This window comes from Alligator mississippiensis, chromosome 4, assembly GCF_030867095.1.
Source record: "Alligator mississippiensis isolate rAllMis1 chromosome 4, rAllMis1, whole genome shotgun sequence".
Classification (NCBI taxonomy): Eukaryota; Metazoa; Chordata; order Crocodylia; family Alligatoridae; genus Alligator; species Alligator mississippiensis.
The window spans coordinates 148,757,278-148,781,589 of record NC_081827.1 but is presented as its reverse complement, the minus strand read 5'-3'; the positions used below and the strand labels follow the sequence as shown (position 1 = coordinate 148,781,589).

General features: G+C 49.7%; 1 protein-coding gene across 1 annotated transcript in view; it reads right to left on the bottom strand.

The window, feature by feature from the left end:
- Positions 1-16,135: 16,135 nt before the first annotated feature.
- Positions 16,136-24,312, bottom strand: part of LOC106737887 (C-type lectin domain family 2 member L) — a 97,367-nt gene continuing 89,190 nt past the window's right edge. Inside the window, exon 7 of the transcript XR_009461915.1 lies at positions 16,136-16,652. The gene's annotated coding sequence lies outside the window, so the exon portion shown is untranslated. The remainder of the gene's footprint in view (positions 16,653-24,312) is intronic.

Below are 24,312 nucleotides of genomic sequence, written 5' to 3'. Positions count from 1 at the left end.
GGTGTGACCCTGTGAGCAGTTGGCTAAGGGGTCTCTATGTTCCTTCTGGAGGTGCCCAGTGTTGTGCTGGACAATTCAGCGTGGTATACATTGATTTGTACCATGATATGGTCTGCCAAGGAAACCCAGGTGCCTTCCTGCTCTTCTCTCTAGGTTTTTGCTGCCTTGCTCAGTGCACTGTGCATAACTGCAGGCACAGCAATACATAGCTGAGTCTGAGTGTGAAAAGTTCTTCTAGGTTAGAGTCCAGTTGCTTCCATTCCTCTTGGCTTCCATGGGCTCCTTTGTGAAGGAGCTCTCACTGCCTTGTCCTGTAGAGTAGAAGAGCGCCTCCAGCTCCCTGTCTCCCCACTGTCGGTACCAGAACATATAGGAATATGAGGTAAGGTGCACTGCAGTGGTGTGCATTCTTCAGGGATCCTCGTCAGGAAAGGTGGCTGTTTCACGTATATGGAGCAAAAACCTGTAAGGAAATGGGACACAGCTGGGAGGAAAACCCTCAGGACAAATGGAAGTCAATGAGGCTGATGGTACTGAGTGAGGAAAGGGAGAATGAGGAAGGGAACAGGGAAGGGGGAAGTGGGAATGAAGAAAGAAAAGAATGATAGGAATAATGAGACACTGAGAAGAAAAATAGGACGACAAAGAAAACCATCCCGTTCCCAGTTGAATCCAAGCAAGTCCATGTGGGGATCCTGGATGAGGCTGGAGTTCCCAATGGCTGGAGTCATCAGGACCTGCAGAGAAGGCGCCCATATAGGAACGGGTACAGTACGGTAGGTCTCACAATCCAAGGACATGGACAACTTTGCCCACAAACCCAGTTCTCAAATGCTTTTCTCTCTCTGTCCTTCTCTGTGTCGCAGGCCAGGTGGGTCATGGACTCCAGAGACCCCTGCACCCCACGGTCTCACCAAAGGCATGGTGTCCCCTCAGGTTGGCATTCAGGGCCACCCTGCTCCCCCCAACATCCATCACTCAGACCATACATGGCCCACAGAGGAGCAGCAGAGAGAGAAGGAGACATCTCCACATCCTGGTAGCTGTCCCCTGCTCTGTCTTCTCCCTGGGCTGGGTTTCCTTCTCACTGGGCCTCACTGGGAGCAGGAGGGAAATGGCAAACCCATGGCATAGAGGGAGGATGACCCTGTGGGATCAGTGGAGAGGACACATCCCAGACGGTCCAGAGCCCCCATGGGTGCTGACTTCTGGGCGGCGGAGGGAGGAGCCTGCTGGATGTTGGAGGCTGGGTCCTTCCTCTGCAATGATGCACATAGGGAGCCCCCCCCCCCCCCCCCCCCCAAGAGAAGAAGCCACAAGTGCACACCTGGCAGGGCACAGATGCTGGGAATGCACCAGGCTGCTGCCACTAGAGCATAAGGACAGAGAGAAGCACTTGTTTGGGCCCCTGGGGGAATCAGAGTATTGGGAGGTGGGGGCTGGGAAGTGCACTGAGTGTGGGCTATGCCAAGAGATTCATCAGGACCCTGTATTTTTGTGCTTGTGCACATACTGCACTCCCCATCTGCTTGTGCATCAGCACAGGTTCATTCTGTGTTTTCCTTGACAGTGGGAGGCAAAACATCAGATTTTCTTAATGACCAAATTTGTAATAAAAAATAAAAAGCATGGTAAAAAGTCACTGTTCTCAAGTAATTATCAGTCCTGGGCCTGGAGAGTGGCTATAACCCAGGTCTGTGCATGTGACCATGGCTCCCTCTAGCACCCAGCTGGAGAACTGCTGGAGGGGACCCAGGCCCAGGGGGTAACAGGCATGCTGCGGGGCCCAGGCCATGACTAAGGTGCAGGTGTGTCCTGTTTGTGGGGACGATAGGGAAGAAAGCAGGGAGCACCATGTGTGCAGGTGGGAGCACAGTGTGGTGAAAGCCAGACCTGACAAGCAGGATTCCCCGCCCTGGATGTTACCCAGGAGGTCTCTGCGGACTGGTTTCGGCACTATCGGTCTCGGCCCTTCTCCCTGCTTGCTAGGGAAGTCAATAGGTCCCACAGGAGCCTGGTCTGTCCATTCCCAGCACCTTTTCTCCCTGAGCCCAGCTCATAGACATGTCTGGTGCCCACAGAGTCATGCGCAATAGGACATCTGGCCTAGGGACCCCTCTTCCTGTTTTTCCCTCCTGTACCACCATCCCAATTTATCCCTCCCCGCCTGCATGATGGCCCTAGGTCTGTGGCTGTGTCTCCCTCCCTGCACCCAGAGACAGCACTAGGGGATGGGTAAGCCCTGTACTGCCTGCTCCTGCTCTTCCTTCCCTGCAGCTGGGGATGAATGACCCTGATGGAGAACTCATAGCCCACGCATTGCTGAACATGCATTAGTGGTTCCTGGGGCATCCCAAGCTGAACTGTAACCCAAGGACAGGCGGGAATCTCTGCTATACTATGGCAGGTACTGCCCATGGGCACAATGGCACGATTTGTAAATGCATTACCAGTGATTTGTGGAGGGGGATGAATGTGGGAAAGGCAGGGCAAGAGGCAGGTCTCAGTGAGTACTGGTGGCTGGGTTTGGATGGTCCTGAGGTCACTGCAAAGAGCCAGGAGGAACCTGTCACTCACAGTGTGCAGCACCTGAGCCTATCTGACGTCTGATGCTCAGATTATTGGCGTCCAGGGGATGTTTTTCCTGGGTAGTGAATGAGATGGGATCAGCCCTGAGTAAGAGGCTGGAGGTTTGCAGTATGCACATGTGACACAATTAGGGTGCATTCACACCTTCAGGGGTGTCCTTCACTGCAGAGCTCTCTCTGCCACCTGATTCTTGGTCCCTGAGAACAAATGGAGATTCACCAAAGGGGAGCTGCTTGTTCCTGGGCACCTCAGCTGCACCTCTCGGTCCCAGATTTGCCTGCTGTAACAAAGGACATTTTGCCAGCTTCGTGAATCACATTCTTGGTCCTAGTTGTTCAAGAAATTATAGGTCTTTGCTTCTATAGGTGTGCTGTACTGACAAGTAAGGATCCTGGTTTTCCATTTTCCATAGAAAAATGGGGAAAATGCAAATTTTCCCTTTTAAATGAGAAAAACATGATTTTCTCATTTTAAGAAAGAAACACGCAGATTCTGCACTTCTGCAGAGCTCTCTGCAGGCAGGCAGAGTTCCAGCCTGCAAGGGGCTGGGGGGAGCGGGCAGATGGTGGTCAGGCAGGGGGAGGCATGTGCATGTGCACATTCACATGTGCACATGGCCACCAGGAAGCCTGGAGAGCAGCTGGTGGGTGGCAAGGGGAGATTGAAGCCCCATAGGGAGGTAGGAAGGGAGGGAGGGAGGGAGTTGGGCAGGGCAGGGGCAGGGGCTGGGGCTGCTGCTTAGGTAGGCCGGTGTGTGGGGCTTGGGGCCCAGACCCATGTAAGGCTGCAGTGCCCCAGCAGGGAGCAGGACGGGGCTGTGGGCGGCTCATCCAAAGGGCAGCGCGGTGGCTCCCTGTTGCTGTAAGCACTCCCAGGGAAAGGCAGGGGGGACACATGCCCCCCAGATCTGTGCATGGGGTGGGGGCAGGAGAAGGCACTGCCCACTGCAGGCTTTGGGCTCCCCACCCTGCTGCTCTCCCCCTGGGGCCTCCACGGCCCAGCGGGCAGGACTTAATGTGGCACGGCAGAGCAGGGCTGGGCGGGGAAACTCGGTGCTGCCAATGAGAGCTCCACACTGCTTTAGTGAGGTGTCCCCTGCCCGCCCGGCAGTCACAAGGGGCATAACAGAACCACTGCCCCTGCTGCTGCTGGGCAGGCACGAGGTGCCTCACCAGGGCAGTGTGGTGAACTTCCCTTCATGACTCCACTCATGGTGCAGGAGCCGCCACTTCCCCTGGGCAGCAGCCAGGATTTGGTCACTGCTGGGGGGTGCAGGGGCTGTGGACCTGGGTCCCTGGCCCCATAGCCCTAGCAGCTGGGGTCCCCCTTCGGCAGGGCTGGGAAGGGCAGGGGGCTGTGGACGGTGAGTGAGGGGTACTAGCAGGGCTTGGGGGTTGTGGCTTAGAAGTGCATGGTGAATGAAGAAGGCTGGGGGAGCTCTGATTTTCTATAATAAAAACCCCAAATCAAACACCAAATGTATAGGTAAGTAGAATGTATTTTTATTATAGTGATACAGGCACCAGTAGGCTTCCAAATTGCTTTAAACTTGTGACTATATCAATAAAACATTGTATTCGATTGATACCTATATATAGGGTGGCATTTCACTTTAGTCCTGGATTTTGGGGTTTTCATCAGAGAATTTGCAGGGTTTTTATCACAGAATTTCTGATTTTTAAATAGAGAAAACCAGGATCCTTTCTGACAAAAATGCAGCTACTGGTTGTGAACAACTGAAAGTGTTTTGCAAACAGCCTGTCAGTTTGTTCTGCAAGGCTCAGAGAGCTTTAAGTAGTTGCTCTGGACTTTTGGGGCTGTTTGTGTGTTATGCATGTAAGAGGCAAGGATTTTTGAGGGGTGATTTTTTATATTGGACCAAATGCACGATTGGGGTAAAGTTGGACAAGGCTTTGAATGCAATTCTTCATCAGGTCTGAGGAGGGAAGCGGCATGCAGCCACCCATTCTTCTCCATTCCCTTTTGCAATGGCTCGCGCAGCCATGATCCTTGTTGTGGACTTAGCAAGATAAGTTGCTTCCTGATTCCCTTCCTCACTGGTGCTTTAGGGGGTCACAAATGACATAATTTAGTTTTCATCTGGGGGAATGCAATTGGTGCTGGCTTTTGCTAGCCGACTGCCCAACAGCATAGGGAGGCAAAATGATGGGCAATGTTTTTCAGGAAACCTGGGATCCCCAGAAATTGTCTCTAAGCCCACAGACATGTGAGAACTCCTCCATCCACCGCATCCATCATTTTAGCCCATAGGAGCTGTCATCAGGACAGGATGTGATTCACGTGACAGTGAGATCAAGGCCCTAGTGGAGGGAATGGACCCAGTGACTCAACCAGTTCATTACCCTTCAAGGAAGGAGAAGAGGAGGGAAAACAAAAGAAGAGGCGGTAAAGAGAGAAAAGCAAGAGGTGGCAAAGGAGAGAAGGGAATAGAGAGAAATGTGCCTGTGCCTTATACTGAATGTATGTTCTGGTCAGTGTCCTGGGTTGGCAGATCGTGGGGTATCTTCAAGCTTTTATCACTGCCCTCACACAGGATTTTGTCTGCCAGGAGCATACAGCTCCCCCTGCCTCATCCCTGCCCCGTCTGGGTTTTTGCTGCCTGTCTCAGGGCTCTGTGTCACTGTGCTTCGCTGCAGGCACAGTAATACATGGCAGAATCTGATTGAGAAAGTTGCTTCCAATTTAGAGTCCAGATGTTTCCGCTCCTCTCAGCATTCATGGGCTCGGCCGTATTGTTCTGTGGTGCACCTCCTAAGGAGTAAAAGAGTGCCTCGAGCTGCCCGCCTGCCCGCTGCCGGGACCAGTACAGAAAGATGCATGAGGTTTGTATTAGCTTGCACTGCACAGAAGGGGACCTTCCTGGGACTTCTACGACGAAGGGTGGTTGCTCCACATAAGCTGAGCTCACACCTGTAAGGAAACAGGACACAGCATGGAAGAATGAGCTGGGGGAGGAGGGTTGCACTCAGAGCACAAACTGCGAAGGGGAAGGGGAGAGGGGGAAATTGGTAAAAACTGAGAAGAGAGAAGAAAAGCTGTCCTTTCTCCTGTGCAAACCAAGAGCAGCCCACAAGGGACCTCCCAGCTGCAGCTGGCCTTCCCCATGGATGCAACTGAGAGGACCAGCAGGAAGGATGCCCTGCCAAGGAACTTCTCTGAACTGCAGGGAAGTTCAACCCACTCACCCCAGTCCCCCCATTGACTCCCTTTGTCTTTCCCCATGTCTTAGATCAGGGGGCCGTAGCATCCAAAGATCCCTTCACCCATCAGTGGGAGCATGTCCCCTTGCCTGTCCCACACCTTCCCCACTTATTCAGACTGTACCTTGCCCCCAGAGGAGCAGCACGGAGAGGAGATGTCTCCACATCCCTGCAGCTGTGTCTACTCTGTTTCCTCCCCAGGCTGGGTTTCCTGCTTCTTGTGTCTCATGACAGCAGGAGGGGAAGGGCAAACCCATGCCTCAGAGGGAGGAGGACACTGAGGAGTCAGTGCAGAGGAGACCCCAGGCTGTCCACAGCCTTTTTGGGCTCTGTCTCCTGGGTGGTAAAGAAAAGAGCCTGTTGGAAGTGGGAGACTAGGTCCCTCTGCAGAGATGATGCTTTCCTGCTCATCGCCAGGGATCCTGGTTTTCTCTGATAAAAAAAAAAAAATCCCCAAATTTTGAATTAAAAAAAGTAACCCAAATTCCACATTTTTCCATGATTAAAATGAAACACCACTAATATATCGGCATATATTATAATATATAGTGTGTGTATGTGTGTGTGTGTGTATGTATAGTATGTATATAATTTATATACATATATATTATAATATATAGACATATATTAGTGGTGTTTTATGTTAATCATAGAAAAATGTGGATGTTTATATATTAGCGGTGTTTCATTTTAATCATGGAAAAATGAGGATATGGGGGCACTTTTTTAATCCGAAAATTGGGGATTTTTTTTTTTTTAATCAGAGAAAACCAGGGTCCCTGCTCATCATCACACAACAGTGTAACCGTCTGTTGAATGAAAGGGATGGAAAGGACTGCCCCCCAGAGAAGAGAGCCTTGCACCCTCACATACTAGAGGGTTATTATATTAACTGCAGTCTCTGTGGTTACCTCAGAACAGCTCTATATACGCAAGTGCCTATCTTGGTCCACATGGCTCTCTTTCTGGGTCTCCATTCCCCTTCTGCCTTGTTCTGCCCTGCCCATATACCACATACTGGTAATCATGGTTCCCACTCTGAAGTTCCTACTATCATTGATCCTAAGTGACAAGGCCCACTGCAGATGGACAGGAGCTACTGCCACCAAGGGACATGATCATATCCAGGCAGCTGGCTGGGGCCTGTGGATGTCAGATAGCAAGGAGGGGTAATACACACAGTGACTTAAGGCATCATATGCCTCATTAATATGGTAGTTTATAGCTATATCTTCTCTATTTTTTCTGTTTGTGTATATTTGTGAGCATTGGGGTGCCTGCCTTTTTGTTTTGATAGAGGGCAAAGAAAACCAGTGAAATCATTTTAAATGAGAAGGGTTAAATAACTCGTTTATGTGCTCAAAGACTTGTGATGGGGACCAGAGGAGGTCTGGAAGTGTGGGTGTAACACATGGTCCATTTGTGTGACCACATCTCCCTCTACCGACTGACTGGCGAGCTGATAAGAGGGGTTGTGAACCAGGCGGGAGAGCACATGGCCTGGGTGCAGGTGTGTGCTGTGTGGGGGGAAGGTATGAGAGCAGCCTGTAGACAGCAGGGAATGTGTGTGAAGGGACCTGGACCTCAAGGGCAGGGTACAGCACCTCTCACACTTGCAGGGGGATGCCTGTGCTGGGGTCTCTCTGCTCTCTGTGCCTTACCCATCCACCTCCAGCTGGAGAACCAGCCAGGGTCCCCAGTGCTTGACAGATCCTGAGTCTTGGCTTGGGAAGAGATTTGCCCTCAGCAATTTCCACAGGAAGGCGGTCTGCTCTGAGCTGCACCCAGCAGCGAAAAAAATCTCAGACCAAATTTTTAATCCTGGTAACAACATCTTATATGCTCAGCTGCCCCTGCCTGCTCTAGATAAAGCATGCTTGAGATGTGGAACAGAGGACAAGGGGGAGGCAGAGGAGGAAGGATCAGAAGGGGAAGAGGAGGCAAGAAGAGGAATCCTGAGGGTAAAAGTACAGGGGAGGGCAAAGATGCCAGCCCCATCAGGGTGGAAATGGTTGGCATTGCAAGTCTCAAAATAACTGGGAGCAGAAATGAGGAGGGGCAAAAAGGGAGTGAGGGGCAGGTCAGAGATGGCAGAATGGAAAGCAAGGAAGGAGTTAGAGGCCAGAAGAGAGGGAGGGGAAAGTGAGAGAAGGGCCTGAACAAGGGGATGCAAGCAGAGGAAGAAAGGAGGGAAGAAAAGGGAGTTTGGGGGAGGAGGTGGGACTCAGCAAGAGGGAACAGGAGGTGGGGGAAGGTGTGAGATGGGTAGATAGGAATAGAGAGGAAGGGGCAGGGCAGGGCAGTGGCTGATGCTTCTGGGGCAGGATGGCAAGGGTGGGGGGCAGTGAGGCTGTTTTGCCTGGTTCAGGGCTCGACTTGGGGTTGGAGGCGAAGTAGGCAGGGAGAGTCTGTTCCCTACCGCTGGCGGGGAGTTTTGTGCTAGGCCCCTCTAGCAGCTGGGCCACTGTGAGTTCTTGCTTAGCACAGTAATAGATGCCTGAGTCGTTCAGCCAGGTGCTGTGAGTGTACAGACAGCTGAGAGCTCCCTGTCCTGTTATTGTAGAAATGACCCTGGAAATCTTTTTCCATCTCTGTCTTGGTTCCTTCTGTGGAGAATACCACCAGCTGCAGCCCTGTGGCCTCCCCAGCTGCCTGCTTGTACCGGGACATGAACTCCATCTGGGTTTTCTCCTGGGAGCAGGTCAGTGTCACTGGCTTTCCTTGCTGGACCACGCTGTCTGGGGACTGGTGGATGGCACATCCTGTGGGGAAAGGGGCAGAGTGGAAGAGAAGAGTGTTCACTGGGACACACTGGGACTGGTTAGTGGGGAAAAATTCAGGCTGGAGATGAGGAAACTTCTGAAAGCCAGCAGGTCCATGAGGCTGCAGAATGATCCCCAGGGGAAGGCAGCAACCCTCCACCCTGTTCCCCTGGACCTCCCCCATTTCTTACTGCACTGCAGGGAGCCTTGGAGCATCAAACCCTGGATGCAGCTGGACAGGATCCAGGCCCATGGGTGCTGGGATAAGTGCACAACAGTTCTCTGTTATCTCTCCTGCCTCTGCTCTCTTGTTTCCCCTGAGAGATGCACTTACCCAGCGAGGACAGGCTGAGAAGGAAGAGCCAGCAGGGAACAACAGAGCAGGGCATGTCTACCTGTGAACTATCTGAGATGGGTAAATGGAGGCAGCCTGAGCCTTTCTCTGATGCTTCAGTTCCTGCCTCGGGGGCAGGAAATGATGAGAGGAAGAGAGAGAAAGGAGGAGAGCTGGGGTGGGGAGACATTTCTGTTGGAGGGAGGCAGAGGGAGGGTGTTAAGCAGGAGAACAGTGTGACTAGGAACGACTCCCTGAAAGCACCTAGTGGGAACCCATATTTAGAGCAATATGAACCTTGTATGTCAGTGTGTGTGACTCTAGGTGCCGGCTGGAGGGGGAAAGCGGGGAGAACCTGGCTGTGTTCATGGGCTTTTTCATAGATTTCATAGACATTAGGGCTGGAAGGGACCTCGGAAGATCATCGAGTCCAGCCCCCCGCCCAAAGGGCAGGAAGTCAGCTGGGGTCATAGGATCCCAGCAAGATAAGCATCCAGTTTCATCTTGAAGGTGTTCAATGAAGGCGCTTAAACAACCTCCGGTGGCAGGCTGTTCCAGACCTTGGGGGCTCGGACAGTAAAGAAATTCTTCCTTATGTCCAGCCTGAAACGATCTTGTAGTAGTTTGTGACCATTCAACCTCGTCATCCCTTGGGTCGCTCTGGTGAACAAACGTTCCCCCAGATACTGGTGATCACCCCTGATAAACTTGTAGGTGGCCATCAGATCACCCCTGAGCCTGCGCTTTTCCAGGCTAAAGAGCCCCAGGGCTCTCAGCCTGTCATCGTAGGGTCTGCTTCCCTGACCTCTGATCATGCGCGTGGCTCTTCTCTGGACTCTCTCAAGCTTCTCCACATCCTTTTTGAATTGTGGAGCCCAAAACTGGACGCAGTACTCCAGCTGCAGCCTCACTAAGGCCGAGTACAGGGGGAGAATGACGTCCCGGGATTTGCTTGAGAAGCATCTATGGATGCAAGCCAGCGTTTTGGTCGCTTTACTAGCCGCAGCATCGCATTGCAGGCTCATGTTCATCTTGTGGTCAATGATGACCCCCAAGTCTCTTTCTTCCATAGTGCTAGCCAACATAGCACTGCCGAGCCTATAAGGATGCTGTGGGTTTTTTTGCCCAAGGTGGAGAACCTTGCATTTATCGGCGTTGAACACCATCAGATTCTCGTCCGCCCACTTGCTGAGCCTGTCCAGGTCAGCCTGGATCACCTGCCTGTCTTCTGGTGTGGATGCTTTGCCCCAAAGTTTGGTGTCATCTGCGAACTTGGCCAGTCCGCTTCTGACTCCAGTGTCCACATCATTAATGAAGATGTTGAACAGTATGGGTCCAAGGACAGAGCCCTGGGGGACCCCACTGGTCACAGGACACCACGATGAGTGACTTCCATCAATTACTACCCTCTGGGTCCGACCCCGGAGCCAATTTTCCAGCCAGTGGATCGTGGGGGACCCAAGGCGACAATTGGCCAGTTTCTCCAAGAGACGATCATGGGACACCAGATCTAAGGCTTTTTTGAAGTCAAGATATATGACATCAATCTCATCTCCCTTGTCCAGGTGATAGGTCACCTGGTCGTAGAAGGAAATGAGATTGGTCAAGCAAGACCTACCCACAACAAACCCGTGCTGGCTATCCCTTAAGATGTTGGCGTCGGCCAGTCCATTAAGGATGGCCTCCTTAATAAACTTTTCTAAGATCTTCCCCGGGATAGAAGTCAGGCTGATGGGCCTATAGTTAGCCAGATCCACTTTCCTCCCTTTCTTGAAGATAGGCACCACATTGGCCTTCTTCCAGTCTTCGGGCACTACACCAGAGCGCCAAGAGTTTTCAAAGATCCGCGCTAGAGGCTGGGCTATGATGCTCGCCAGCTCCTTGAGTACCCTGGGGTGAAGATTGTCAGGGCCGGCTGACTTGAAGGTATCCAGCTTCTCAAGATGTTCCTTCACAAAGTCAGCATTAATGGAGGGCAGGGGATCACCCTCACCCGGACTTCCCGGCCCTGTAGCGGGCATGGGCGTCCCATGGGGCTGATGAAAGACCGACGCAAAGTACCTATTTAATAGGTTGGCTTTTTCCTGGGCGTCAGTTGTCAGTTGCCCCATCTGGTTCAGCAGGGGTCCAACGTTGCCCCTGCTTTTCCTCCGGCTCCCCACATATCTGAAAAAGGACTTTTTATTGTCCTTGATGCTCAAAGCTAGCTGGAGTTCAGTTGCAGCCTTGGCTTTCCTGGTCAGCTCCCTACAGGACTGGACCAGTGCAGAATAATCCTCCTTGGAGGTGACTCCCATCCTCCATCCTTTGTAGGCCTTTCTTTTAAGCCTCAGGACGTCTGCTAGGTCCCTGGAGAGCCAGGGGGGCTGCTGTGCCCTCTTGCTGCCTTTCCTCCGAGATGGAATAGACTTAGTTTGTGCATTGAGGATCGCTCCCTTGAGGAGCAACCACTCTTCTTGAACTCCCCTCTCCCCGTGGTCACGGTCCCTTAGGGCCTCACTGACAAGCCTCCTGAGCTTGTCAAAGTCGGCTTTCCTGAAGTCAAGGACTTCCGTGTTGCTGACCAACTTGCCAGCTTTTCAGCGGATGGTGAAGGTGATCAGCTCGTGGTCGCTGTCACCCAGCTTCCCATCGATCACTAGGTCGCCGACTAGGTCATCCCCAGTAGCCAGCACCAGGTTGAGCAGCGCTTTGCCTCTCGTTGGCCCATAGACTTCTTGAGTCAGGTAGAGGTCATCCACGCACGAGAGGAAGCTTTGCGACCGCTCAGATTTTGCTGAGCGATCCTCCCACGAGATGTCCGGGTAATTGAAGTCACCCATGACAACCATGGTCCTGGAGCAAGCTGCCTCAGCCAGTTCCTGGGCAAACTCCTGGTCAAGCTCAGGACTTTGGGTGGGAGGTCTGTAATAGACTCCCACCATTGTGTCCCCTGTGCCGTGTTCCCCACGGATTTTAACCCAGAGGGTCTCCAGCCGTCCACCCTGGTCGCCAATATTGGCTTGCAGGGATGCGTAGCTTTCCTTGACATAGAGAGCTACACCCCCGCCCCTTGTCTCTACACGATCCCTCCTGTACAGGGCATAGCCATCTATCCCCATGGTCCAGTCATGGGTGGAGTCCCACCAGGTCTCCGTTATCCCTTTGACATCGTAATTGTTTGCACTGAGCAGGAGGATGAGCTCCTCCTGCTTATTCCCCAAGCTCCTGGCATTTGTGTACAGGCAGGCAAGTGCCCCCTGGGGGGCTCCTTCCTTGCCCACAGATTTTACCAGGGCTGGGGCTGGAGTGGGCTCCCTTGAGTGCCGTGATCCGCTGGCTTTGCAAGGATTGCTCAGCGGGCCAGCAGTGGCGGTAGTCCCCCTGTCCCCCAACGGGCTTAGTTTAAAGCCCGGTGGAGCAGGTCAGCCAGTCTGGCTGAGAAGAGCCTCCTCCCTAGGGGAGAGAGGTGGAGACCATCTCTTCCCAGCAGCTCGCTGCCTCTCTCGCCAAAGAGTGGGCTGTGGTCATGAAAGCCAAAGCCTTCCTGACGACACCAGCGCCGCAGTCTTTGGTTGACCACATAGATCCTCCTGTCCCTTCTCAGCCCATAGCCTGAGACTGGGAGGATCGATGAGAACACCACCTGTGCCCGCAGACCCTTGAGCCCCGCTCCCAAATCCCTGTAGCGCCTCATGACCTGGCTGGGAAAATTGTTTATGTGTGTGTTTGGGGGTGACTTCAGTCCTAGAAGAAATAGGGGCCAGAGGATCCAGTAGAGGAAGAAAAGGGACTCATTTTTCCTTCTGCTCTTCAGGGGGATGCTCTGTTCCCATGACTGCTCCCTGGACAGGGAGTCTACATTTTACATTAGACAATCACTGGATAGATACCTGGAACACATCTGGCAGCAGAGCCTGAGACCCCCCTCTTACCCTCTGGGCACTTTTACCATGATCCTTTGGAGCCATGATTGTCTCCATTGTGTCCTCTGCCCTCATACAGCCTAGCTGCCCAGTGATGCATCTGGGTCAGCAGGAGTGGAGAAAGGTCCACCCCACAGTGCTCCTGGACAGCTGCTATAATAAAGTATAATGTGGGGGAGGAGGGAATGTAGAGAAACATGCCTGTCCTTTACACCAACTGTGTGTTGTGGTCTCTGTCTTCCACTGATGATGACAGGGAGCCTCTTCAGTCCTTTTGGAGATACTCCATGTATCCCAGACTCTTCACCCTGGTATTGCTGCCTTAACACTGGCTTTCTCAGGACCCTGTGACTGTGCATCACCACTGGTGCAGCAATATAGGTGAAAGTCTTTTCCAAGTAAGATTCCAGTTGTTTCCACTCCTCTTCACTGTCATAGGCTCAGCTGTGACCTGCAGTTCCTCTCCATCACTATGTCTCCCTCCCAGCACCTGCAGACGGTGTTGGGGCATGGGCTAGTCCTGTGGCCCTCCACAAATTCTTCTGACCCCCAGATACAGAGAAAGGACCTTCATTCAAAGTTCAGACTTGATGGATAAGACCATTGCCAGTCATACATCAGCGGTTCTCTGGGGCATCCCATGATAACCCCAGTGGCAGACTAGTAGCTGAACTGGTAGCCTCATTGTTTTCCCCTTTCTCTCTCTCTCTCTCTTTCTCACAAGTTCATATTCACACACACACACATAGCCCACATGCACTATGTGATGTGTGGTGGGTGGGGAATCTCCAAGAAACATAGTCCATGGTGCTCCTCTCCATCACCTGTTTACCTAGAACACTGCTGGGCCCAGATCCCATGGGGTGTTTGATGATGGAGTCTGGTATTCCCAGTCATATGAAAGGTCTCTGTCCCTTAGGGCAATCTGACTTCTCCTGCTGCCTCGCCAAACTTTGTCCATAGGTTTTTGCTAGCTAGCTTAGGGCTCTGTGTCACTGTGCATCACTGCAGGCACAGTAATACACAGCTGAGTCTAAGTGTGAAAGGCTTTTCCAGGTCAGAGTCCAGTTGTTTCCACGCCTGTTGGCTGTCATGGGCTCTGCTGTGAAGTTGTACCCAGATCCATCTCCTGCAGAATAGATGAGAACCTGCAGCTCCCTGCCTGCCTGCTGCCGGTACCAGTACATATAGAGGTATATGGCCTCTTTCAATTCACAGTGCAGGATGGGGGAAGCCCCAGAGACACCCATGAGGAAAGGCGGCTGCTCCACATAGTCTGAGCCCACACCTGGGATGAAACAGGAAACAACACATGGAGGAGTCAAGGTGGAGAGGAAACTCAGGAGAAGGAGAGAGATGAAGGGAGGGAAGGAGTGAGGGAGCAAAGGAGGAAGAGAGAGTTGGGAATGGAAAAGTGGGATAGTGGCAATGAGCAAGATGACAGAAAAACTGAGAGGCTACCAGGAGCAAATGAAGACAGGAAGGCAGTTCTTCCCCTGCAAAGGTCAACAGAAGTGCCAGCAGGATGTGTTTGGCTGACAATTCATTGGCCTGTGTACCAGACTCACACAATTTACACTCACGCTGTTCTGTGATTCCCTCCATACCTCCCAGTGTCTCAGACCCCCTCACCCCTCAATCTCACTGGTGGGAGAAGGTCTTCTCTCTCTGCTCATGCCATCCCCATCTCATCTTTGCTGCTTCTGGGAAAAAACAGATTGGGCTGCAGACTCACTCACGGCCTGTCACATCCCTGGAGAGACATAAGCAGGGTTTCACTTACTCAGTGCGAACAGGACAACTAGGGAAAGCCAGTGGGGAGCCATAGCAGATGACACCTCCACCCTGACTATGTCTGAAATGGGTGCACAGAAACCCCCAGCCTGAGCCTGACTGTGAACATCCAGGCCCCAGCAAGGGAGGCAGAGATGGGTGAGACAGGAAGTGGTGGGAGAGGTGGGTGCAGATTAAGGGAGGCTTTTTGAAGAGAAAGATATTTGCAGGGGAAGGGAGGAAAGGGAGGATATTGGACCTGAGAGCCATATGGCTGGGTGGAGCTGCTAAGCCAGGACAGCAGTATCGTCGCACACCTTCACAGGGGACGTGGACCTTGCACGTGTGCAACTGAGATCATTTGCAATTTTGTAGAAGGACCCCTCCTCCACCAAGGTCACTGTCTATTGTTTAGGGGAATAAGGGAGAGACAGGAAGAGGGGCAGAGGGTTGAGGAAGAAAAGACTGAAGGAGAGCAGGGAAGATGGAGGGAGGGGGAGAGGGCAATAGAGAAAAGTGGAGACAACGCAGAGAGCAGGATAGGGGTGGCAGAGCTTTCTGAAGGGAACAGCAGGGAGTGCTGTGTGGCAAATACACCACGGTGACTAGTTACAGGATGCCTGGGTTCTGCTCCCAGTTTCATAGTTTCATAGTAGCTAGGGTCAGGAGGGGCCTGAACAGATCATCTAGCCTGATCCCCTGCCACAGGCAGGAATGAATGCTGGGTTCACAAGACATGTGATTATCCAACCTCCTCTTGAATTTGCCCAAGGTAGGGGCGAGGACCACTTCCCTGGGAAGTTGTTTCCAGATTTTGGCCACCCTAACTGTAAAATTTTGCCTTCTGATCTCTGACCTAAACCTATTCTCCCACTCTCACCTCATGTGGCCTTCAGGAAGTCTCTTATGTGCTCCAACCCTCAATTTCCCCTTCTGTGTAGTAGTGATAATACCAGGAGCTACAAACCTCCTAAGGGCAGTAAATTAATGCCAAGAGGGTTCATGGCTTTGGGTTTCCCCACTGAAAGACATTTTGCAGACGGGACAAAGTGCTCTCCTACACCCCTAGGCAGGGATGCACTAGCATGGGGCAGAGGGGCAAATCCCTAGCAGAGGAAGTTGCCTGGAGTATATGACATGCTCTCTTTCCAGGACACAGACAGAGGGTGCTGTCAGTCCAGTTTCCTGTACTGTGCAGTGAAAGAAAGCACCAAAGGTGCTATGCATCCATTTGGGAGATGCTCATTCTGGCTCTCTCTTGATTTCTCCTCACCTATATCTAGAGACACAGGGCACATGGATGCTGATGGCCCTGTGTCATGAAGTAATAGGCAGGTTTTTCCAAAAGCCACTGCCAGGCTGGCCCTGGAGGGAGCTTCTTCACTGATTGATTAACCTTGTGACCTGTGGGAGCCAAAACAGTCAGCCAGGCAGGCCACAGTGCATACATTGGAAAGAAGCCCAGCAGTTCATGAAGCAAGAAAGGTGGTAGGGAAGGAAAACTGAGAGCAAATGGTGACAGGGAGAAAAGAGAACAGTGAAGAGAAGAAAAGGGTAGTAAAAGTTAGCTCCCTTGACTTTGCAACTCACTGAGATTTTGGAAGTGTCCTGGCTTGGAGGTTGGTGAGGATGCCTTCAGTCCCATTGAAGACACCCCATGTAATCCTTTCATCTCTGCTCTTCCACAGCAGTAAGTCGGCCAGGTGCAGCCAGCTCCCCCTGCCTCCTCCCTACCCCTGTCTCTGGGTTTTTCCTGGCTGACTCAGGGCTCTGTTTCACTGTGCACTACTGCAGGCACAATAATACACAGCTGAGTCTGATGGTGAAAGGTTGATCCACTTTAGTGTGAAATACCCCATTTTTCTTTCAGCTTGCATGGGCTCGGCTGTGAAGTTCACCAGACTCTTCTCGTAAGAGTAGAAGAGTGCCTCCAGCGCCTTGCTTCCCTGCTGCCGGTACCAGTACATCCATTTGCAGTCAGCCTGTTTTAGTGTACATTGCAGGGTCAAGTTGCTTTGTGGGACCCCCATGAGGAAGGCCGTCTGCTCCACTGGGGCAGAGCCCACACCTGGAAGGAAACAGGATATAGTTTGAGAGAAGTGCACAGCTCCAAGTTAGGGCAGACACTGGAGAAGGAGAAGCTAGCAGTTTGAAAGGTGTACACTATAAAGAAAAGTGAGGGTGGACGTGAGGTGTAGGCTGGATACAATGAGAAGAGCAGGGAAAGGAATGGATAAAAGATGGCCACCTCCTTCCCTGGGCACAAGGAGGAGATTTGCATCCCACTGGTCTTGACTTAGATATGGCAGGAAGTGCTAGACCAGAGAAAAGCTGTCTCATGTGGGAATCATTCACTGCCTCTTGTTCTGACAAGTCCAGGTGGGCATTTTTACCCACATGCCTCTGCTCCCTTGTGATCCTCTCCTTCTTCCATGCCTTGATACAGATGAGACATAGTACCCAGAGACCACCTTAAACCGTTGTGATGAGATAGTACCTGCTTAGAGTATGTTATGGGCCTGCCTGCCTAATACCCTCCGCAGCTCACTCACACCATACCTGTCCCCAAAAGCAGCAGCATGGAGAAGAGGAGAGGACCCCACATCCTGGCAGCTGTCTCTGTTCAGTCTCCTCTCTGTTTTAGGTCTCCATCCTGCTGCACTTCATAGGAAGCAGGAGGGGAAGAGCAAACCTATGTTTCAGAGGGCAGAGCACCCTGGGGTGTCAGTGCAATGGAGAGACCCAGGCTGCACACAGCCTCTCCAAACTTTGCCTCCTGGGTGACAAGGGGAGGAGTCTGCTGAGGACTGGAGACTGGACCCCTCCTCTAGGATGACGTCTCCAGGCCTGTCACACAGCAATATGACTGTCTTTTTAGTGATGGGGAAGGGGAGGTCCCCCAGAGGAGAGGCCACATGAACCTGCTGCGATACAAGCCCTGGGTATGGACCCGGCTTCTGCCATCAGACAGTACATTGAACATGAGTCATATCTCACTCTCCTCTCCTCTCCTCTCGTCTCAGCTCTCCTCTTTTTTACTTCAGATTTCCATATCCCACTTAACTGTTCTGCAATTTTCTCTCTGTTTGTGTGCAAATGCTCGTATCTGTCTATCACACTGTTTCCTGGCCAGAAGTCAACATACCCTGAAAATACATCATTTTATTGTTCTCATCAAATAACCAGCCAAGGAACTGATGTAATGAGGAGTGACCTGAGTGTGGATGGGAAATACAGTCAATTCCTAAGACCAGAGCTCCCTCTACAGACCAGTTGGAGGGCTGATGAGAAGGGCTGGGAGGCAGGGGAGGAAACAGGTGGTGAAGGCACAGGTGTGTCCTGTGTGCCAGAACTGGGTGAGGCAAGGCTTGCATAGAGAGGCAGGCATGTTTGATGGGGGCAAGGGAAGGCTGCTGGTGGGCAAGAAAAAGGAGCCCCTGCCATGAAGAAGGTGGTGTTTGTGGAGGGATGTCTGCACTATTGGTGGTTATTGATATTACTTCACTTCCACTGTAGTAGATAACTGACAGGTGCCTCAAAGCCTGAAGGTGTCTAAGCTCCACTCCACTGCTTTCCATGGTGCCCTTCCCTCCCTCCCCTCCCCCAGGTATGAAATGCGTTTGAATCTGGGAGATTTTTGTCACCCTCTATCCTCTAGGCTCTCACTGTGTTTGTGCTGCAGGTGCAGTGGAGAGTCTGGGAAGTTTCCTTCTTGTTCCTGTGTTTCTCAAAGCTGCCAGAAAGTGCAGCCGGCATTGGGCTTCCTGGAGATACCAGCTCATCTAACCATAGGTTGTGTCTTTCGAGGTGCGTCAATTCATTGATGCTGGCATTCCCCAGCTCACTATTAAATAGTGGGGCGATTGCTCCACAAGTATGCTTTCTGCACCTAAAAGTAAAAAATGTGGATTTCCCATGGAGGTGATGTAACTCTCTGAAATAGTCAGGCCAAGCCCAAGTAACTTGCTGCAGGGGACCCAAACTTCAACTGGGAAAGCAAATCTAGTACCAGCTGAAGAAGAGCATCATTCCCACCACCCTCTCATTGGCTGCCTGTGCTTTTTAGTACAGGTGTGATTCTTAGAGAAAATTGGGGGGTGGAAAGGACAAGGTGAATTTCACACATCTCTTGTCTTGTCTGTACTATCCAGGTGTGGCCAGAGGCACCAGCATGTTGATTAGTTATGCAGCTTCTTTCTCTCTCACCAGCAAAATGAAACAAGGTACCAGAGGCATACCAGGGCACTACTGCAAATCATTTTACCTTGCTGGACAAAAGAAGTAAATTCAGAATCATTTAGGTCTACTTCCTAACCTTGCAGTGGCAGAAATTTGTCAGTGTCTTTCTCCCCCTGCTTTACCAGTGGCAAGGTAAAGGGTGCTTTTGATGTTTTGGCTATTATTCTTGATATTTATGCATGAGGGCTTGTTTCCAAGTTTTTTAAGAACAGTTTAGATAAATACTTGCCTTAAATGACTTAGTTAGGGATGATCATGTCCTGAGAAGGGGCTGGACTAGATGTGATCTCCAGAGAACCCTTCCAGCCCTACATTTCTGATTTTATAAAATGTGACTTTTTTTTTTTCTAGAAATGTTTATGGCTTTGAAAGAAATCTTTCACATTGAAAACTCTGAATAAAAAAATTCTGAACAGCTCCAGGGACACTGAACCTGTTTGGGAACCACCAGTCACTAGAGGGACACATACTTAGATTTCATTCAGTGGCAACTTGCTGGGGGCGGGGAGGAAGGGGAGAAAAGAGAGAGAGAGAGATTGAGGGAGAAAGAGACATAGCCATCTATAAACCTAATTGTCCCATCTGTGAAAAAAGCAATTTCGCTGACCTAGCAAAGGCAGAAGATACAATTACTTGTCTGATGAAGCTGATGAGACAGGCTGCATACACTGATCATTAAGATAGGCAATGTGGGTATCAGGTGATTAGGTGATTCTCATCTGGGGCTAAGCACATACATTTCGACAGCTCCTGAATTCCCATGTTACTGTATCTTTGCCAGAAATATGTGTGTCCAGAAGAGGGCAATATTTTTCCATCTCAGGCCTATCAGAACTCCTCCCCTTAAAATTTCTCACTAACATGAAGCTGATTTGTTGACTTGAGTCGGTGTAATGCTGACAGCTGTGTATTCTCTGGGATATTCTAATTTAACACAATCCCATGCCATGGACTGCATTGGCAGTTCAGACATTTCAGTATAATATAGTGCAGTGCAAAGCAATGTAATGTAATATATGATGATTTAGTACAAAGAAATTCACAGTATAGTGACAACTTCTTTTACAGACTTCTTGTCTTGTACTTCACCCTCACCTTTGCAATGATGTAAATTGAAGGCTTTGACAGCTTGGTGGTCACTAAAGAGTCCATGGCCGGACTTTTTTGACAAATGTTATATTTATATACCTAATAATTGATTTTTGAGGGGATGGAAATTATGTGAATTTGGGTTGATTTTAGTGACAGTTTGAGCTAAAAAAATGAGAGAATCTTTTTAAAAGTGGAGAAAGTTTTCATGATACCAGTTCTAGAAAGTTACATTTCATTTTGGAAATGCTGAAATATTTATTTTCTATATTTTTAGACATAAATGTTAAACTGCATTTGGAAACAACATTGTTGCTGCTGAGCAGTAGGGTCAAAAACAACCCATGCACTGCTGGGACTGTGCAGTACTGGCAGTTACTGCACAGTCCTTTATTAATTGCTTCAGCAAGTACTAAATGACTATGCATTAACAACTGCACAGTGGGGCACATTTGTAGATGTGCCCATAGACCAAGGAACCTGCTCCTGCAGTACAGCCCCTCAGGCAGAGGGGAATGCTCTCTGTGCCCCTGCATACTAAAATGCCTTCTGGGAGCTCGGCATTTTTGACCACTTGGCTTTATGCCTAATTTCACGCTCAGCCACTCAATTTGATACCATAATACTCATGTCTTGGCATATACTGGGTTTATGTCCAGTGTGAAATGGTCTGGTTGCTCCTGTGTAAAGTGTCTGAAATTCATTCCTGTTCAACTTCTCAGGCAGGTTCTAAAACAAACAGGAAAGATCCATAAGTAGTGTAGCAATACCACAACATGACAGCTAAATAGATTGGAAGTCATGCAACACATAAACACTACCCCAACTTCCTCCAGTCCTTCCCAAAAGAGTGGATTTCACAGTGTGCAACACAGCAACTGGGGATGAGGCCTCCTACTTTATTACTAGGGTGGATCAAACTCCGTGGCCCTTGCCATTTCGCTTCAGGAATCCCTCTCTCCTACAGCAAGTGTAATTATAGGAGTGATCAGATAGTGTGTTCTTCCAGCTTCCAGTTTAACAGGGCTCATACCTTGACTTGCTTTAAATATGTACCACAGGATGCATTAGTTAGGCTGATGCCCTGAGAGATTGCCACAATACTGTCTCATGGGGCACAGTCATAGCCTAATGTACACTTCTCTTTCATATCTTCAAATCCCAGCTTGAGTTCCTGTTCTTTGACTTTAAGGGCATCTCTTGGGTCACCAGTATGGACAGCCACCTGCCTGTGAAACAGGGCCCTCATTTCACTTCTCCATTTCTTCTCGGACTTCTTCAATCCATATGTGGGAAAAAATACAGCATTACACCCTCAATTTGCCAACAGCAAGAGTGATGTTGAAATAAACTTATCAGTGAGTCTCTTGAGTACACATTTCTCAGATCAAGGACTTTTGTAAGACTCCAAATGCACTTTAAAACAAGTAGATACCTTTTAAGCTCTCATAAACCATATATAAAGACAAATCTAAAATAGGATCACAATCCCCAATGTCAGCAATAATCAGTGAGTATATTCATGGGACAGCTAACAGATTCTACACTGAAGTACAGATAACTGTCTTCAACTGAACAGGAAAAAGGCATTGTACTTTTGGAGCACTCTATTTTCTGAGCCCCACACAGTATAGATTAGATTGTCTTCTGATAGCACTGGTTCCACTCCTGCTTCAGAAGGGGCTGCATATTTTTAGTAGTCACTGAAGTAGCCATAAAGCTCCTCCCCTGTAGTGAGCTCCAAGTCAGTGCCCTATTCACTCTGATCACTAGGGAGTGACTTTTTACCTATTTGATCAGGACATCTCTCAAGGGACAGAGAGAGAGATTTCCAACCATCTGATCAAAGGGAATTTCAATTTCCTCTCTGCCTTTGCAAAAAAGTCAGAAGAGGCCTGACAGCAGAAAGCTCAGTTAAAACAAATTGGCAGGCTTGGAGGTGGGGGAGATTTTCAAGCCAAGATAACTCAGAATAAGGTTTGGGCAGCCAGGGCCCAGGGTGAAAACTTTGGTTTTAATGAAATCAAAAGAAAATGTTTTTTGGTTTTTGTTATTGTTTGTTTGGTTTTGCTGCAACAACTCCCCTCTCTCTTTACCACCCCCCTTCACCCCTTTTCATTTCTGTTCAATAGGCACTGATGTTTTTCCCATTGTTTGATTGTTGAACCATAACATTTATCCTTTTTTCCAAATCCAATCATGGCACTTTTAGAACAAACATACATTGACACTTGGTTTGTTTCTGTATAATGTATTGTATTCTGCTTCAGTGATTCAATATTCTCCTTTGCTTCTTGTCCCACAACATTAAATGGTTTTGTTATTCAAGATTCGAATTGGTTGCACAGAAACAATGAAATTTCTGAACGCAAAAGGCATCAAAATGGAATCCCTTTAGAAATGCACTTTAAAGATGTCCAAGGTTGCTCTCATAACTTTACTGTCATCTTTGTTCCAGTCCCATGGCTTCCTCTTTTCTCTTTCCCTTCTCAGCTTTTGGTCCCATCCTGCTTCTCTCAAATGTCAAGGCAGACAAAACATCCCTGCCATCTCCTTCTCCTACTCCTTCAACCTTCTGTATTTGTCTCTCCATCTCCTACGTAAAACAGATCCTCAAGATTGTTGTTGTACTGTTAGGCTTGAGGACTTGAGCCTCCTCCTTTCCCTCCACAGCCAGCTCTGATATCAGCTCTTAAGCCTTCTAAAGGAGGGCTTTTATCCTCTTTCTTCTTATCTAGTTCATCTATCATTTCACAATCTTCTTTGGCACAATCTTCACCGTCACTTTATGGCATGTACCTATTCCTGGACCTACCTCTTGCATTGCTAAGCTCTGGTACAAAGACACAGAGTCTTGCCCACATCCTGCTCTATCAAAAGAACCATGCAATACTAATCTCCATGACACAGCTAAATCATCGCTTCCCATAATCCCTGGAGAGACAACTCTTTGAACAACATCTCAATTGCATCCCATAATCTCACGCTCCACCCCATGTGAGGAAAGGATTTGCTGCTCTTCTCTGCAGCAGTGTTTAGGACCTGTAACAAAGACAGTTAGAGCAGGTCTGCCCAAACTTCATGTGCACAGACATCAATGTACATGTGCACATATCCACAAAGCTTTGCTAGTCCCCTCATTCCTGCTCTGCAGCCCTCCTGCTATCTCAACCCTGGGTTCCCTGCAGAGCTCTGCCAGTGCCCCTCTACCCCTTGCATGTAGCATCCTCTATTAACTCAGCCTTGAATTCCTCGAATAGCTCTGCCAGTGTCCCTGAGCTCTGTGTCGTACCTACAGTGCAGTGCCTCAGGTCCACCTTGAGCAGAGAATACTACAGATGCTGCATTGCACAACAGTATAGTTTTGTAAGTAAAAAGGGACTGTGGACACATTCACTGCCCATAATAGTATTGTCTGCAAAACAACCTTGGATCCAAGAAAAACGTGTGGAATATGATCCACTTAAATCCTGTCCCCGAGAATCAGATTAGAGGCCCCTCCTTCTCTGTTGTCTGTCTGTTTAAGGAATTCAGATTAACACAGATGGGCTCTTCTAGGCCTTTCCAGGAAGTGTAAAGAAAGAAATACCCACCTTGTAGCACGTATGAGCACCCCACCCCCCTGCCCCGCTCCAACCTCTGTAATGGGTCACAAAGTGAGGAACAGCTCACAGTGGGTTATGCAACTGAACAAATTGGAGATGGGACTAAAGACTAAAAGGGATCCAAGTCACTGCCTGTCTGAACTGGCGGTTACTGGGGCGCTTGGCCACTATCTGCACACTGTAAGACTTCTTGTAAGGTCACAGTGTTTGCATGGTGTCCTCTCACACACGCTGCTATTTACTCTGTTTACCAAGAACTTTGCTCAAGGACCAGACAACACACCCTTTCCTTTATGTTCTTTTCCCAAATTTCACTTGTGCAAAATACTTCATGCAGGCAGTTCTCAACTTACAGCGTTTCGAGTTACAACATTTTGCACTTACAACGTTTATAAATTGACACCCTGTTTCAACTTTATGTTGTCAGTTTTGACTTTACAACACTTGATCTAATGCAACACCATGCCACAGCAGCGAACAAGTTCGCTGCATCGCTCATCTTCCTGGAGAACATCTGTCCAAACTGCCTTGGACACTTTCATTAAGAAAGCAGACAAGACTCCAGAAAAAACTGCAGCCAAGGCTCCTGACAAGACTCCAGCCAAGAACCCTTCAAAAGTCCAACCAAGAGCCCTTCAAAAAGTCCAGCAAAGTCACCTCAAAGAAGTCCTTCCAAGTCAATATGATTTCTATTTACAATATAAATACATTAATGTAGTTATATTACTCATCTATAATTGATAGAGTACAAAATCCTGGGGTATTTTTGGTGAAATTAGGGTATTGGGCCTTGGT